General features: G+C 39.7%; 1 long non-coding RNA gene across 2 annotated transcripts in view; it reads right to left on the reverse strand.

The window, feature by feature from the left end:
• Positions 1 to 14,274, reverse strand: part of LOC109453347 (uncharacterized) — a 72,566-nt gene extending 58,292 nt beyond the window's left edge. Inside the window, exons 1-2 of one of the 2 annotated variants that reach the window (XR_002138267.3) lie at positions 14,036 to 14,274; positions 12,679 to 12,754 (exon numbers count right to left, since the gene is read on the reverse strand). This is a non-coding gene — a long non-coding RNA (uncharacterized LOC109453347). The remainder of the gene's footprint in view (positions 1 to 12,678; positions 12,755 to 14,035) is intronic. The other variant, XR_012495138.2, reaches the window with a different exon arrangement.
• Between the last annotated feature and the right edge of the window lie 2,017 nt (positions 14,275 to 16,291).

Genomic DNA, 16,291 nt, shown 5'->3' on the forward strand with positions numbered 1-16,291 from the left:
CTGGTAGTCTTCATGTTCAATCCATGTTTCTTGCACAGGACATACAGGCACAAAGATAAATAATTCACAGCCATTAATACTCCTCAGGTCTCTTACATTCTAGCAGAGATACCAATGCCATATTAGAGTTTTAACAGGATATTATCGGGACTCGAGGAGGTGTGTATGTGTGTGAAGTAGCCTGAGACTAATGAGCTTGCAAGATAAAGACTAAATTGGCACAAATTAGGAAGTGATAAACAGTTGCAGAAGGAAGCATAGTAAGGTAAGGCCAACGGGAAGACAGTTTGGGACTAAGAAGTGATAAACAGTTGCAGAAGGAAGCATAGTAAGGTAAGGCCAACGGGAAGACAGTTTGGGACTAAGCTAATTTTAAATTGGGAGTGTAGGGCTCTTAGTCCCAGGTCTCTGCCATAACCTATAAATTACTGCTGGACCCAATCAGGCCATTCACTGGAGACCAGAACCCAACAAGTCTGCCGCCCAAATTCTAAAAGTAGGGTGTAAGGGCTATCAGGATATTTTAAGCATGTATGTGTCCTACTCTATCTTTCAGATTTCTTAGGGACTAAAAAGCATGTAATTCAGAGCCACTGTAGAAGTATTTTTTTAGCCTAAAATTCTTTGAAAAAATATTTTTTTGCACCAACATCTAAAAATCAAAAGAGTTTACATTTAAAAATAAAAATTCCCAGCTTCTGTAAAAGAAATCCAATAAGGAACTATCAGAAAGAGAAATGGAGAAAATAATCTCATTTACAATTGCATAAAAAAAAATACCTAGGAATAAATTGTACCAAGGAAGTAAAAGACCTGTACCCAGAAAATTATAAAAACTGAAGAGAAAAATGAAAGAAGATACAAATAAATGGAAACATATACCATGATCATGGGTAAGAATAATTAATACAGTTAAAATGTCCAAATTACCTAAAATAATATATAGATTCAACACAATACCTATCAAAATACCAATGGCATTTTTCACAGCACTACAGCAAATAATCTTAAAATTTATATGGAACCATAAAAGACCCTTGAATAGCCATGGCAATCATGAGAAATAAGAACAAAGCTGGAGTTATCATGCTACCTGATATATCAAATTATACTACAAGGCCATATTAATCAAAACAGCATGGTATCAGCATAAAAACAGACAAATAGGTCCATGGAACAGAATAAGGAACCCAGAAATAAATCTATACCTATATGATCACTTAATCTGTGACAAAGGAAACAAGAATTTACACTGGAGTAAAGACAGTCTATTCAATAAATGGCACTGGGTAAACTGGACATATACATGTAAAACAATGAAACTGGACCACCTTCTTATGTCATATAAAAGAATAAACTCAAAATGGATTAAAGTCTTGAATGTAAGATCCGAAAACATAACACTCCTAGAAAAAAAACATAGGCAGTAAACTCTCAGACGTTACCTTTAGTAATATTTTCATGCTATATCTCCACAGACAAGGGAAATAAAAGAAAAAAAATTATATGATTATATAATTTTTATTTTTCATTATGTTTAAGTGGTGTATCACAGTAATTGATTTGTGGATATTGAACCAATCTTGTATACCAAAAATAAATCCCACTTGATCATGGTGTATGATCTTTTTTAATGTATTGCCAAATTTGGTTTGCTAATATTTTATTGAGGACTTTTGCATCTATGTTCATCAGGGATATCGGCCTACAATTTTATTTTTTATGTAATGTCTTTGGTTTTGAAATCAAGGTAATGGTGGCCTCATAGAATGAGTTTGGGAGCCTGCCCTCTTCTTGAAATTTTTGGAATAGTTTGAAAAGAATAAGTATTAATTCTTTTTTTGAATGTTTGGTAAAATTCACCTGTGAAGTCATCTGGTGCAGGACTTTTGTTTGTTGGGAGCTTGTTGATCACTGATTCAATTTCATTAGTAGGAATTGGTTGGTTCAGATTTTCTGTTTCTTCTTGATTCAGCCTTGGAAGATTATATGCTTCTAGGAATTTATCCATTTCTTCCAGATTGTCCAATTTGTTGTCGTATAATTGCTCATGTTTTCTTAAAATCTTTTGTATTTCTGTCGTGTCCATTGTCACCTCTCCTTGTTCACTTCTGATTTTATTTATTTGGGTCCCCTCTCTGTTTTTCTTGATAAATCTGGTTAAAGGTTTATCAATTGTTTTTTAATCTCTTCAAAGAACCAGATCTTGGTTTCATTGGTCTTTTGTATTTTTTTTTAGTCTCTATTTTGTTTATTTCTGCTCTGATCTTTATTATTTCCTTCGTTCTACTCACTTTCAGCTGATATTTTTTCTTGTTTTTTGAGGTAGGCCTGCATTGCTATGGATTTCCTTATTAGGACTGCTTTTGCTGTGTCCCATAGATTTGGGGTCATTGTGTTTTCATTTTCACTTGTCTCAAGGTATCTTGATTTCTTCCTTGATCTCACTGTTGATTCATTCATGGTTTAGTAGCATGTTATTTAGCCTCCATGTGTTTGTGTGTTTTTCAGGGGATTTTTGTAATTTATTTCTAGTTTCATACCACTGTGGTCAGAGAAGACTCTTGATATGATGTCAATCTTCTTAAATTAATTGAGACTTGTTTGAGGGCCTAACATGTTGTCTATCTTGGAAAATGTTCTATGTGTACCTGAAAAGAATGTATACCCTGCTGCATTCAGGTGAAATGCTCTAAAAATATCATTTAAATGTATCTGGTCTAGTGTATCATTTAAGGCTACTGTTTCCTTGTTGACTTTCTGTCTGGAAGATCTGTCCATTGGAGTCAATGGGGTGTTAAAGTTCCCTACTATGATTGTGTTGCTGTCAATCTCTGCCTTTATGTCAGTCAATATTTTAAAAATATATTTAGGTGTTCCTATTTCGGGTGCATAGATATATACTAGGATTATGTCCTCTTGTTGGATTGATCCCTTTATCATTACGTAATGTCCTTATTTGTCTCCTATTATGTCTTTGTATTAAAGTCTGTTTTGTCTAAGTACTGCTACCCCAACTTTTTTTTTTTTTCATTTCTATTTGAGTGAAATATCTTTTTCCATCCCTTTACTTTCAATCAGTTTGTCTTTCAATCTGAGGTGGGTCTCTTGTAGACAGCATGTAAATGAGTCTTGTTTTCTTATCCATTCAGCTACCCTATGTCTTTTGATTGGAGCATTTAATCCATTTACATTTAAAGTGATTATTGATAGGTACACAGCTATTGCCATTTTCATATTCATTATTTTTTACTTTCTTTTGTTTATTTGTTTTTCTCTTTCCTCTCCTTAAGGAAGTCCCTTTAACATTTCTTGTAATACTGACTTGATGGTAATGAATTCCTTGAGTTTTTCTTGTCTGGGAAGCTCTTTATCTCTCCTTCAATTTTGAATGATAGTCTTGCTGGGTAGAGTAGTCTTGGTTGTAGGCCCTTGTTTTTCATTACTTTGAATACTTCCTGCCACTCCCTTCTGGCCTGTGAAGTTTCTATTGAGAAATCAGCTGGCAGTCTTATGGGAGCTCCCTTGTAAGTAACTACTTGTCTTTCTCCTGCTGCTTTTAGGATTCTCTCCTTGTCTTTAACCTTTTCCATTTTAATTGTAATGAGTCTTGGTGTGGGCTGTTTGGGTTCATCTTGTTTGGGACTCTGCACTTTCTGGCCTTATATGTCTATTTCCATCACCAGTAATGGAAGTTTTCAGTCATTTCTTCAAATAGGTTCTTGATACGTTGTTCCCTCTTTTCTCCTTCTGGTATTCCTATGATGTGAATGTTGTTATGTTTGATGTTGTTCCAGAGGTCCCTTAAACTATCTTCATTTTTTAAAACTCTTTTTCCTTTTCTTGTTCCAATTGGATGTTTTCTGCTACTTTGTCTGCTGCCTTGTTGCTGATTCAATCTTCTGTTTCATCTAATTTGCTGTTCATTCCTTGTAGTATATCCGTCATTTCAGTTATTGTATTCATTATTTCTTACTGGTTCCTTTTTATGGTTTCTATGTCCTTTTTTATGCTTACTATCTCTTTGTTGAAGTTCTTACTAAGTTCCTTAAGCATTCTTATAACCAGTGTTTTAAACTCTATCTCTGGTAAGCTGGTTGTCTCCATTTCATTTAGTTCTTTTCCTGGAATTTTCTCTCGTTCTTTTATTAGGGACCTTTCTTTGTTTCTTCATTCTGGCTACCTCTCTGTGTTTGCATCTATGTGTCAGGTAGATCTCCTGTGTCTCTCAGTGTTTGCCAGGTGGCCTTACGTAGCCAGTGTCCTGTGTGGTCCAGTGGTGCAGTCTCTCTGAACACCTGTGTGTGTGTTCTAGGAGTTCCCTTTGTGTGTGTTGTGTATATTTTTTTGTGGTAGTTGAGCCTTGATTGCTTTTGGCATGTCAGTGGGTGGGACTGACTCTTAGGCTGACTGGCTGTGTGGATTGGCTATGCCCACAATGTATCAGCTGCTGTGTGGGGGCTGACCATTCAGAGGGTGATTCACCCCAGTGGGCTCTTGTGCCTGTTGAGGTTATCCTTTGTTCCACTTGTGGGGCTAATCAGGTAGTGCTCTGGTGTGGTCTGAGGCCATCCTCTGGGTGTGTTGTTTCTGGTGTCTCTTTGGAGGGACTCCCATGCAGGCCAATTTCAGCCTTGCCTCTGACTGGCTCAGAGCTACCTGGCAGGAACCACAAAGCTATATGCAGTTTGTTGTTGCCTGCACTGGACCTGGAGGCATGTGACGGGTAACCTCGCTATGAACCAAGGCCAGCTGCCACCAGTATTGAGTCTGGGGCAGCTTAGCAAAAGGTTCAGGGCCCTTCTATGCCTGTTGCCACCTGCTGACTGCTCATAAGTCTCAGCCACCGAAAGAGCCTCCTGAGGTGTGCAGGACGGGCTGGTTAACATGGTGTTCACAGTGCCCCCCAGTGATGCCACCCAGATTGGGCTGGGCGGGGTCCCAGGAAGTCACAAGGTGGGGCCAGTGGTTTTACAAAGTTAATGCACCAGTGCTAAGCTTGTGGCCACCCCACAAAATGCCCAGAGATTACCACAGCCAGCCACTGCTCACCTTGGGCCAGCAGATCAAGAGAGGCTACAGTGCAAGCTGTGGCTGACCGCCTACCACTGAAAGTTCCTCAGGCCCCCATGGGCCATCCACTGCTGTAAAAGGCTTCTGCAGCTTGCGGGGTGGGGCCTGCCACCCAGGAGCCAAGAGTGATTCCACAGTGCAGCACTAGCTGAGCGGGGCAGGGTCCCAGAGAGTCACCAGGATGGTGCATGTGCAGATTTTACCAAACCAGAGGGGCATCAGATTTGGCCCTTTGAGGGAAGGTTTAACACAGGAAAGATGGCACCCACTTATAGGCTACACACGAGGCAGGCGCCACACAAGGATAATGATGGCTGTCCCTCCAGCCTTTGCCCTGAAGCCACACACTCAGACTTTCCCTGTATGTCTCTGGCACCTATTAAGCTGCCACCCCTCTGCTGAAGCCCAGGGTGAGTACTTGCAAGTGAGCAAGTCTGTGTGCAGGCTCTTTAAGAGGATGTCTTGGTTTCTAGCCCCCTTCTGTCTCACCAGAACCCTCTCTGATTTTCAGTGTCAGATGTTGTGGGGATTCCTCTTCCCGGCACAGGACCCCTGGGCTGGGGAGCCCGATGTGGGGCTGGGACCCCTCACTTTTCAGAGGGTCGTCTACCACCAAGGTGTCCCTTCCAGTGTTCAACCACTACCTGTGGGTTTGGGGTCAGCCTATTTTACCTCTCCACCCCTCCTACCAATCTCAACATGGCCTCTTCTTTATGTCCTTAGTTATAGGGGTTCTGTTCAGCTAGTTTTCAGATGATTCTCTAGGTTGACTGTTCTATAACTTAGTTGTAATTTTAATGTGGTCCTGGGATGCGGGAGGCATAGTGTTACCTATTCCACCATCTTGGATCTTCCTATTCCAATGTATTTAATATGCAGAGCGCATTTGTGTTAAAAGAACTTAAGGCACAAGTATGAAATAGATGATGGTAAAAACTGGAACAGTGCACAGAAAACTGAGATCCAGTCTTCTAAAAGCCTGCTTTTTAAACAAATTTTTAGAAAGATATCTATTTTGAATTTTTATATTCATTCCATTAGAGAGGTGACCAAAATCCAATTTAATATTAGCAACCTAATTACATTTTAGTTTCAGTGACTTTGTGGAATAGGTAAGACCATCTCCATTCCACATACAGAGAAGTAAGGGCTGGTTAATATCCTTGCTTATAACATGGTCAATAATTAGTAGAGACAAGACAAGGTTATCATGACTCCAGTTCTAGCATCTTTCAAAGTTAGTGCTTTAAAAACTTCCTCTGAAGCACCTGTAGGAAGAGTAGAGTGAAAGCAAACCTAGGTGGAGGAAGTGATAGGGACAGAGATTTAGAGATCCAGGAAGTAATTTCAAGCACCCAGCTCTAGATAAAAAATTTCTTCATTGATTTCATGTTACCTATGAAATGCATACCAATTTTACATTTATCATAAAATATCTATTTTCTCTCAATTTTGATCAAATACAGAAACACACTACAGGAAGATGTGCTGTGTGTACCGCCCAACTTTGCTTGCCATTCCCCCAAACACACTGAGCATCCCAGTTTTGAAAACAAAGCCAAAAGCCCTGCAGAATTTCACTAGCAGACTAGCAGAACCAGAGCCAGCAGGAAACTGAAAACTCAGCAGTGCTACAGACCATAATATTCTACATCAAATGCATAATTATTAAGACATATAAAAGTGATTCAAATACTATCTATATTACAAACAAACAAGCATATATTACAAAATAGTCTTCAAGTGTCAAACATTCATTTTTATTTACTTTAGTGTAACTTGCAAAATGTTTTGCACATATGGAGATACAATAGCACAGTCCAAGAAAATTGGGGATGGTGAGATCTTTTACCATCCAAACCAAAGCTATTGTCGTTAATCACAAATCAGTGGACTGCTGAGACAAGTTTTTCTTTACTGAATAATAATTTGTTTTCATTAAGTATAAAATACAACGTTACTGTTTTGGAATGTATCACATAGATCTTTCCAAGGGTTGGTGTCTCTGCACTCTTCTAATGATAAGCTGTTACAGATGTGTTTCTGGGGTACTGTGGATCACATGATGAAACTACCTCTGCCTTGCCTTGTCTTTCAGTTTTTGTATAATTGGGTTTGTTACTTATCAGCTTGTGGCTCATCTATCATAGAGCAGCCCTATTCCCTTACTTTTTCTGAAAGAACTATGTTTATATTGCACCTGATATTTTACCCAATCTCTAAGTAGAAGAATGAACTTGGCAAGCATCTTTCCTCAAATCATTCATCACTCTTGCAAATGGCTGGCACAAGTCCACATTATTTCCCTCACATTCCAACGCATGTTGTTCCAAGACATCTTTTCATGTACTATGTAGGAAAGAGCTGCACGCATGAAAAAATAAATAAATAAATAAATAGAATAAAAATAAACCAGCCAAAGAATCTAACGTTCTGTCCAAAGACCTGTGAAGGAGATGCTGATGGTAGTTCACTTGAAATAAAGGCTTCTAGAAATGAACCTGGATGTGCATTGCCAGAGGACTAAAAGGAGGTCGTGGAACTGTCCTTCTAGGACCCATTTCAAGGGAGAGGATCCATTTCAAAAATGACTTGTTTCATCTGCAGGCCATGTGAGGAAATGTCTGATAGGGCAGTTCTCTTTAAACACTTCATCGTGGCCTCTCACAAGAGAAAAACTGCCTTTTCCCTCCCTTCTCTTCAGCCACCTCCTATTCCCATCTTTTAGAAGGATTGATTGTGCAAATCACTGCAGTCCCCACTTGCTTAGGTCAAGCTGTCATTATTTCTCTCCTCCGTTGCTGGAATGACTCTGAATTCATCTGCCTACCTTTGGCATTTCTTCACTCCAATCTACCCTTCCCACCAACCACCAGAGCAAACTTAGTAAAGCACAGATCTGGTCCCATCCCTCTCCAGATTAAAAGTCTTGGAGGCTCTCATCTTACCTTTCTCTCCCATCTCTGGTGTTTGCACTCTGCTCCTTGCACTCTGCACCCTGCTCTTCATCACGCCCATGCACCTGCTGGTCTCCAAATGGAAAACCTTTGTCTTCTCTCTGCCTGTCTGAGTTCTACTCATCCTTCAGGATTCAGTTCTTTCTCAAACATTCCTTCAACTCCACTCAGAACACCCCAAATTTATCTCTAATTTAGCAAGTATATTATATATATATTTTTACCACCTCCACGCAGGTCCCACCGGCCCTCAGAGGATAAGAACTAGGTCTTCATTATCTTTCATGTCCCCTCCACCCCAGGGAGCAATGACTCCCCTGCATATCTAGTCTGCCCTGCCTTGAAAAACAGCCAAGGAAGGAAGCTGAGAGAGGAGCAAGAGATGCTTGAAATGAACCCAATGCAGCAACATGGGGTCCTGCCCTCCACAGCTGCAGCAGAAAGCAGGTGGGCTGAAGGCATGCAGCTTAGGGCACGCAATGTGTCTGCTGCAGGCACATAGATTTCAATCACCTTGGGAACTCAGAGTCAGAGAGCACCCAGAGACCCCCTGGTGCAGCCTCCCACCCAGCACAGGGATGCTTTCACAGATCGCTGACACATGAGCCACTTCTCCTCCCCACCAGAAAGCTCGGTGCTTGGCATTTGTGCCAAACATAAACTGATCTGATTTAAATAATAATAATAATTTAAAATTAAATAATAACACCATCTAGTGCTTATTATATACCAGGTACTGCACTAAGAACTTGGCATGTACCACTTAATTTTCATGAGTGCCTTATGGGATAAATACAATCACAGTCATCTCTGTTTTCTGTTTCCCAGTAATAGCCAAGAGATATCTTCTTTATGTCTTATTGGCCAGAACTGGGTCATATGACCACTTCTACACCAATCACTGGGAAAAAAGAATAGAATTGCCATGACTGATTTAGACCAACCATGAGTCATTCTCTGGGACTGGACCTCTTGTTTCTTGGTCAAAACCAGGTTGCTATCACCGAGGGAAAAAAGTGAATAGCTCCTGGGTATGCAACCAACAGTGTGTCATCAGTAAGCGTTCATTTGTTGCCTGCTATATACTCAGCTTGTGCTTCTAATTAAACTGTACAAACCACCAAAAGAACAAATGATCTTTTTCTTTTTTGCCCTTGAGGTCCTGTTTGCTTGGCCTCTTTAGACTGAAGGCGACTTCTGCGAGGCCCCAAGTTACCGAACCATAGCCGTTAAGGCTTCTTCCTGGCTGCGCTCACTCTGAGTGGTTTCACGTATTCTCCCCAAATGTATTTGATCTTCCTTGCCGTGGTCACATCCTTGCATTGCATTTTGAAGTGTTCCACACTCTTTATTGCTTCTCTGCTTTCAAGCAGTGATAGCTAAAGGTTTGCACAAGATTAGTGATATGAAAGTCCATGTTTAGAATCTCTGAACACCCCACATACCCAAGGGCAGAATCCGTTTGCCATTTCCCCCCCTCTATTGAGGGCCTACTGTGAGCCAGGCACTTTCATAAAATTCTTTTTCTTCTCACAGAAACAAAATTCATGAAATATAGGATTCAGATAAAGGAAAGGGAGATCAAGACAGATTATGTGATTTGTACAAAACTATCAGCTAGAAATAGAAAACAGAGTTACCGCTTATTGAGCATATGCTGCATATGAGCCAAGCACCGTCCTAAATACTGCGTGTAAATCCATTCCTTTAATTCTCTTAACCACCCGGTGAGGTAAGCATTCACTCACAATAAACACTTTCTAAGTATCTCCGACCTGCCATTTTATAGATAAGAAATCTGCAGCTTCAAAAGCTAAGTAACGTCAAGTTCACACAGCAAGTTCATCCTTCTTGCCCTGATTGTTTCTTTTGTGTAGCCTTGATCTGGGAGCCTCCTACTCAGAAACCAACTGAAGTGCTATCTGTAGAAATATGCTGTTCAAAGAATCTTTCCTTGCCTATTTCCAGCACTGTTAGACCCTTACAAGTAATAGGAGGTTTAGAGAGACCTTTCTTTGTTTGTTTACTTTTGTTCATTGCTGTTTTGCTTTAGGTACCTAGGTTTTAAACATGCCACAGGTCAAAATACTACCAAATCCTTTCCCAAAATGAAATTATTTGCATGAAGGAGTGAGGTTTCAGAAATAAAACACAATATGTGAGCTCAGATACTAACTCTGTGGCTCTGTAGGACTGGTTCCTAGTAGCTGGGAAACCATGTTTTAGGGAACCATGCGTATGTTGATCAACGCAACTATATAAACAATCCACCAAGTTAAAACAAGATGGGTATGATAATCCCAGTTACCAAGATATTTCAGAAGGTCCAAAGGACTGTGTAAAATAAATGATTAAAGAAAACAATATAATAAAGTAATATTTACAAGTTTCTTTCATTTGGATACCAAAACACACACACACACACACACACACACACACACACACACACACACACAGAATATGACTTACAAAGTTCATGTGGGTGGGACAGAAAGCATGATGTAGATTTTTAAGGACTTTCACACAAATGATGATACTGAAATCTTCCAAACTTTGAGCACCAACTCTCTTTTCATGAAACAAAATTTTCATAGCCTCGAGACTTGCCTCTAAGGTTGCTTTTAGGTCTAAAAACTTTATTTTCATCTCACTTCCCATGCTTTTTACAGGTCCATCTATTATGGCATTAATTATATTTCATTGTTCTGTACTTAGCAGGGACATTTTCTTTTGTTTCCTATCACTAGACATGAAGGCAAAGCCAGCTTTTAACTCAGATAGTGGCCCAGAACATGGTTTATGGTGGAAATGTAGTAAATGTTCGTTAAAATGAGATGGGGGTGTATGAATTTATTCATTTCAAAACCTCAATCCAAATTTTGAATGTTATTGCTCTAAGAAAGTTTTTAAAATCATTGTGATTCTAGAAATTCCCAGGAAGCTATCATCCAACTATTACTAAAGAAAACAGGGGGGAGGGTCAACAATATTTGTGATAAGACCCTTGGACATTTATCTAACATTTGTTGAATATAATTATAAGATGTGTACAATCTTGCTTTAGTCAGATGAATGGATTGATTTTTAAGTGATATTTCTGTGGTCTTATCCCAATTGTTCTTCTAATATTTCTTCCCCCATCAAAACTAGGTAAATCACAAGTACCACTAAATCATTGTTTCTCATAGTTCATTCCATGGGCCCCTGTATCTGAACCACCCAGAGCACTTATCATAAATACAGCTTCCTGAGCCCTCCCGTAGCCCTGCTGAATTAGACTCTCCAGAGGTGGACCCTGGAAGCCGCGTGTTTAACAAACACTATAGGTGATTCTGACGCACACTCAAGTGTGAGAGCCCTGCTCAGGATCCATGAGTTAAGATCAAAGGGTAAACAAGAGGAGTGTGGGGCTGTCTTGAAGCAATTAAGTGGGCTGAAGCTCCACTTTAGTCACAAGATTACTTTGAATCCAGCACCCCAGGGAAGCACCTTGATTTCTGAAACCGCTAAGCTGTGCTTTGACTCAGAGGTCTAGCACCAGTTGTAATTACATGATCTTCTGGTTTCACTCTGCTTTGTCTGTGAATGGAATCATCTCGTTTTATGACAGTTCATATACATTTTATATTTAGAAAACAATATAACCCTCACCTCTCTTCCATGGTCCCCCATACTTTCATCAAATCTCACATCTCTGCCTTTCTCATAAAGAAAAAGAAGGGAGACCCCTAAACGGCCACCTCCCACAGCCATGTCACTCAGGCTTCTGCTCAGTGGCAGGGTGTTCTCTGAATCAGAAATAACAAAACCACCTTATTTAAGGAGAACAGAAACTCCATGATATTACCAAAAAGACGGGTGTTCTTAAAGATTTTTAAGTGACTGCACAAATATTCTGAGTTATTAGCAAATGTAGGCTTTTTGGTGAAAACAAAACTACTTTGACAATTATAATAATGGTGCCATTTAGGTGGTTCTTCCCCCTGGAGAATACCCTACTCCAATGAGAGAGAACTTAGGAGTTTGCAAAGAATCTGCTGGGATGACCTTTCCAGAAGAAACCATCTAGTGTGGATGTTCACTAGTCTCCTGCATATGGCTTTTTCAGCAATGGGTGGACATATCTGAGACACAGAACTAAAGGAGTTGAAAGGAGACAGAGGTTTTTGTTCTAAATGATTAGAAATAAGGTGCTATTACAGAGTGGATACTCAAAAAAAAAAGATAAAGAATGAATGAATGAATGAATGAATAAAGTGTCCCTTCAAAAGAAAAGACAAAACAAAAAATGTATAGAAGGAAGGAACAAAAGGAAAGAGGGAGGAAAAGAGGAAGGAAGTCCCTAATTCCATTACCTTGAAGACACCATTGTAAGAGGAAATGCGGAAAAAAGATGGATTTCAAGAGCATGATATACTGGAAGAGCCCAAGAGAGGGACAGTCTGTTCACTTCTCCATATCTAATGGGTTGGAAGAGCAAGCAGCTTCCTCATGCCCTGAAAGAAAGCTTCTGAGAAGCAGCTATGCCAAGAATATATGGCTCTTTAAATTTTGCTGTTCAACCTGTAGATAGCAGCCACATTAATGCAGGAATTTATCAAACTTAATCATGTTAATCCCCCCATCTAACACAGAATGGAATGAGTACCTTCTTTCCAAGAGAGATAGGCGTCCTCCAATCTTCCCAATGCTCAGATCCTGCCTATAGTGGATCACCTCCAAGTCTCCAGATGAAAAAAAAATTAAAAAATAAAAGCTGAGTAAATAACCTACTAAGTGGGAAAGAAGATTGTTGTTGAAAAAAAGCACCCATCTCCCTGGGTCATTGGCCACATCCATCTGGCCGTCCAGAAGAGAACTGAGGTAAGCCCATCCCTTCATTAAGCAACATTTTCTACAGGTAGTTGTATAATTCAGACATTCCACGGAGTCAAAAAGTGGGTGCGGGGGGGGGGGGGGGGGCAGAAAAAGTCAGATGAGCCATATTATGTGTCACTGTCCTCCTTTCCCCTTGACTCAGTCCTCCAAGAGAAAAAGAAGCTTAAAAGGTGAATAATATAAAAACCTTGGAGTTGAGACAGATTTCTAGTCCGGAAACAAAAGCACGACTGCTGTAATTAAAATTGTTCTCTAACACAGAGGAAACACAGCCCAGCGCTGCCAACGGGCAGCCCCAGCTGACCACAGGAGTTAACAATATTGAGTGCTTACTATACTAGCTAAGCATATACATGCATTATCTCTTTTGAAAATTGTATTTGGAACGAACATTTATTACTTTCACGCCTAGAACACAAAATCTATGATAAAGCTTATCATTTTCAAAGGAATTATTTCACCAAATGATAGCTATTTTATCAGCTGTTTTGAAAACCCTGATTTTTTTTTTTTCAATCTTGGCTCAGAAACAAGCCAACAGAACATAACACAGTCCTCTAAACCCCACCTCGAAGTTGTCATTGTCTCAATCTCATGCTCTCATTTGCAAAGCCAGCCTTTACATAAAAGGCCAACCTCCATGGGTGTGGCTGGCATGTCCAGACAGGAGATGTGCACTTTTTTTTTTGGAGATCAGCATTTGGGGCAACCTCAGAGCAGTGTGGTTAGTGTCCTAGATCTCTGGATGAAAACTGAGTTTCTGAGTAAACTGAATAAGAGAATATGTGGGAGCAAAAAAAAAAAGGAAGAACCTGACCACAGTTTAGCATGGAATGACTGTGAAGTCTGGAAGCCAGGAGGCAGGAGCCACATAGTGTGACAGTGTAGACCATGAAAGAGCCCCATTTGGGTGTTCCCAGTGTGCCCATTGGTATACTGGGAAAACTAGGAAAGCCTATTGCAGCGCCACATAATACCAGCTCAGGACAACTGCCCCAAAAGCGGCCCAGGAAGCAGCTTACACAGTTGGCAATCCTGAAACAAATACTACTCACAAATGCAATGCCAGTTAGGACATTTTGCTAGGAGCAAATGTGATCCTTCTTGCGATTAGTTCAGAAACTTACCTTCCAGAGATTAAGGGAAATCAGCTCTGCCGATGCCGGAGGCTGTTGCAGAAAGAAAAATGCCCAAGCTTTGGAGAGAAAGTTGTACATACACTTGACCTAGTTACAATCTTCCTTGCTCCTTTTTCCCCGCCTGTTCAGGAGCCTCTTTCCTGACTTGAAAGTATTTTTTCCTTGGCAATGGGATTTTTCATTTTAGAGTTAGGTTACATTCAGTTTAATTTTCTTTTATCCTATAATGTTTTTTTTTTCTTTAAAGAAATTCTGTGGAAATAAAAGTTGCCATTATAGAATATACAGAAAAATACAAAGAAAATTAAAATCACACCTAATCTTACCACCTGGATGATCACTGTTGACCTTTTTCTTTATTAATTTCAATTTAAAAAATTTTTCTTTTTGTTTGTTCCAAAATCGTTTGTGATCTGCTTTTTTCTTTTTCACTTATTATAATGGCATCCTATTCTCAAGCCATTCAATGTTCTTTGAAGACACATTTTTTCAAATGACTACATAATTACTATTCTTTTTCAGGCTTTGACATTCTGAGTGCAGTACATTAAATGGATATGAATTTTCCCATTTGTAATGTAACTTTGAGCCATTTGTATTTGATTGCACTCATTTTAATGTACTTCTCTAATGTGTTTCAAGATCAGTGACTTTAAGTGCTGCCAATTAAATTTAAAACACCAAGACAAAGAACATGAGGAAAGATTTATTGATGGTATAAACTACTAAAGAAATCTAAGCCAGCTGTATTTTCTCAAAACAGCCATTTATATCTATGATGAAATGAAGCTCACCTCCTCTGATAAGAGGTTGCTTGTTTCTTATGATTTTAGGTGTTCCAATAGGCTGGCTTAGTTATGTTGTCACCTGTGATGACACTGTGTCCTCAGCTATCAGCCATTCATTTGGCAAACATCAGAAATCTTTTATATGGTTAGTTGGTACTGGTATGCCTCCTTTTATTGTGCTTTGCTTTACTGTACTTCACAGATGTTGCATTTTTTTATAAATTGAAAGCAAGACCCTCCACCAGCAAAAAGATTACAACTCACTTTATTGTAATATTGCTTTAGTGTGCCGGTGTGGAACTGAACCCACAATATCTCCAAGGTATGCCTGTTTTTGTTAGCGTCACACCATCTGGTCATTTAGAAAACTCTGGATAATTGACTGCATGATCAGTAGGACTTATCTTTCCAAGAGCTATTATTCCCTATGTTTGATTCTCAATGTGTGGTTTCAACCTGGTTGTTTGGGGCTCTCAAAAACATTCTCCCAAAGAAGCAAGCTCTAAGTGGTAAAGAGCTGACAAGCAACGTGAGGCATAATCTGCTAATTATTTTAGGCATGTAACTGAATAACGAGACTGGGAGAAAATTACCTCAGAGTACTCTGGTGTGAACAGTGACTTTCTTTCACCCCAGCTACCCAGCAGCAGGGGTAAGGATTCCAAAGGGCAATCTTGGAACACTCAAAGGAGCAGAGTCATGACAGAAAGGTTTGAGGGCTCCAGGGAAATTTGTCTCCTCGGAACCTTCTTAATGTGGGTCAGCTTCGAGAAACTCTGTTCTGAGCACCTCAAGGTTGGTCTACCTGTTTCAATTTTCTACCTTCACCACTTTTGACACCACTCAAGCTTTGCCCCCTACTCTAGTCCACTTTCCAAATTCTCTTAAGCCTTCCTTTTCCTATAGAAGTCAAAATCTTTTTTGAGGTTTTCTAGGAGTTGGTGTTGCTAGGAATACTAAGAAAAAGAAAGTTAAATGCTCCCCGCTAAATCCATCCATAATTGTAATAGTCTATAGTGAGAGATAAGAGTGGCAGTAAGGGAATACGATGGGTTTAGAGTACAAAGAGGTCTAAAAAAAAAACGCATCTACATTTTAGAAGAGCATTCAATTCCAATAACTCCTCAGAACACTGGGACCCCTGGAGAGTAAGGAGGGAGAGTTAGAGGATAAGGAAGAGGCTAAAGATTCCTCCGTGAAGGACCTCATGAAAAGCAAAGAGAGAAAACCTGCAGGAGAATTAACCTCCTGTCCTCTTTTCCTCCCTTTTGCTATTATCATTTCCACCACTTATGCGGATGAGAAATAGGGTACATTAAGAAAGGAATGAATGTTTCCTAAGTTCTTACCAAGGTGTAGGCACTGGGCTTTTACAAAGAGGAAACTGAAACTCGGGTTTAACGAGAAACAAAGACAAAGGGAAACAGGAAGAGGGTACAGTTCTTAGCAGGAGCAA

Source organism: Rhinolophus sinicus, chromosome 3, assembly GCF_057876585.1.
Source record: "Rhinolophus sinicus isolate RSI-liver-muscle chromosome 3, RSI-T2T, whole genome shotgun sequence".
NCBI classification, from domain to species: Eukaryota; Metazoa; Chordata; class Mammalia; order Chiroptera; family Rhinolophidae; genus Rhinolophus; species Rhinolophus sinicus.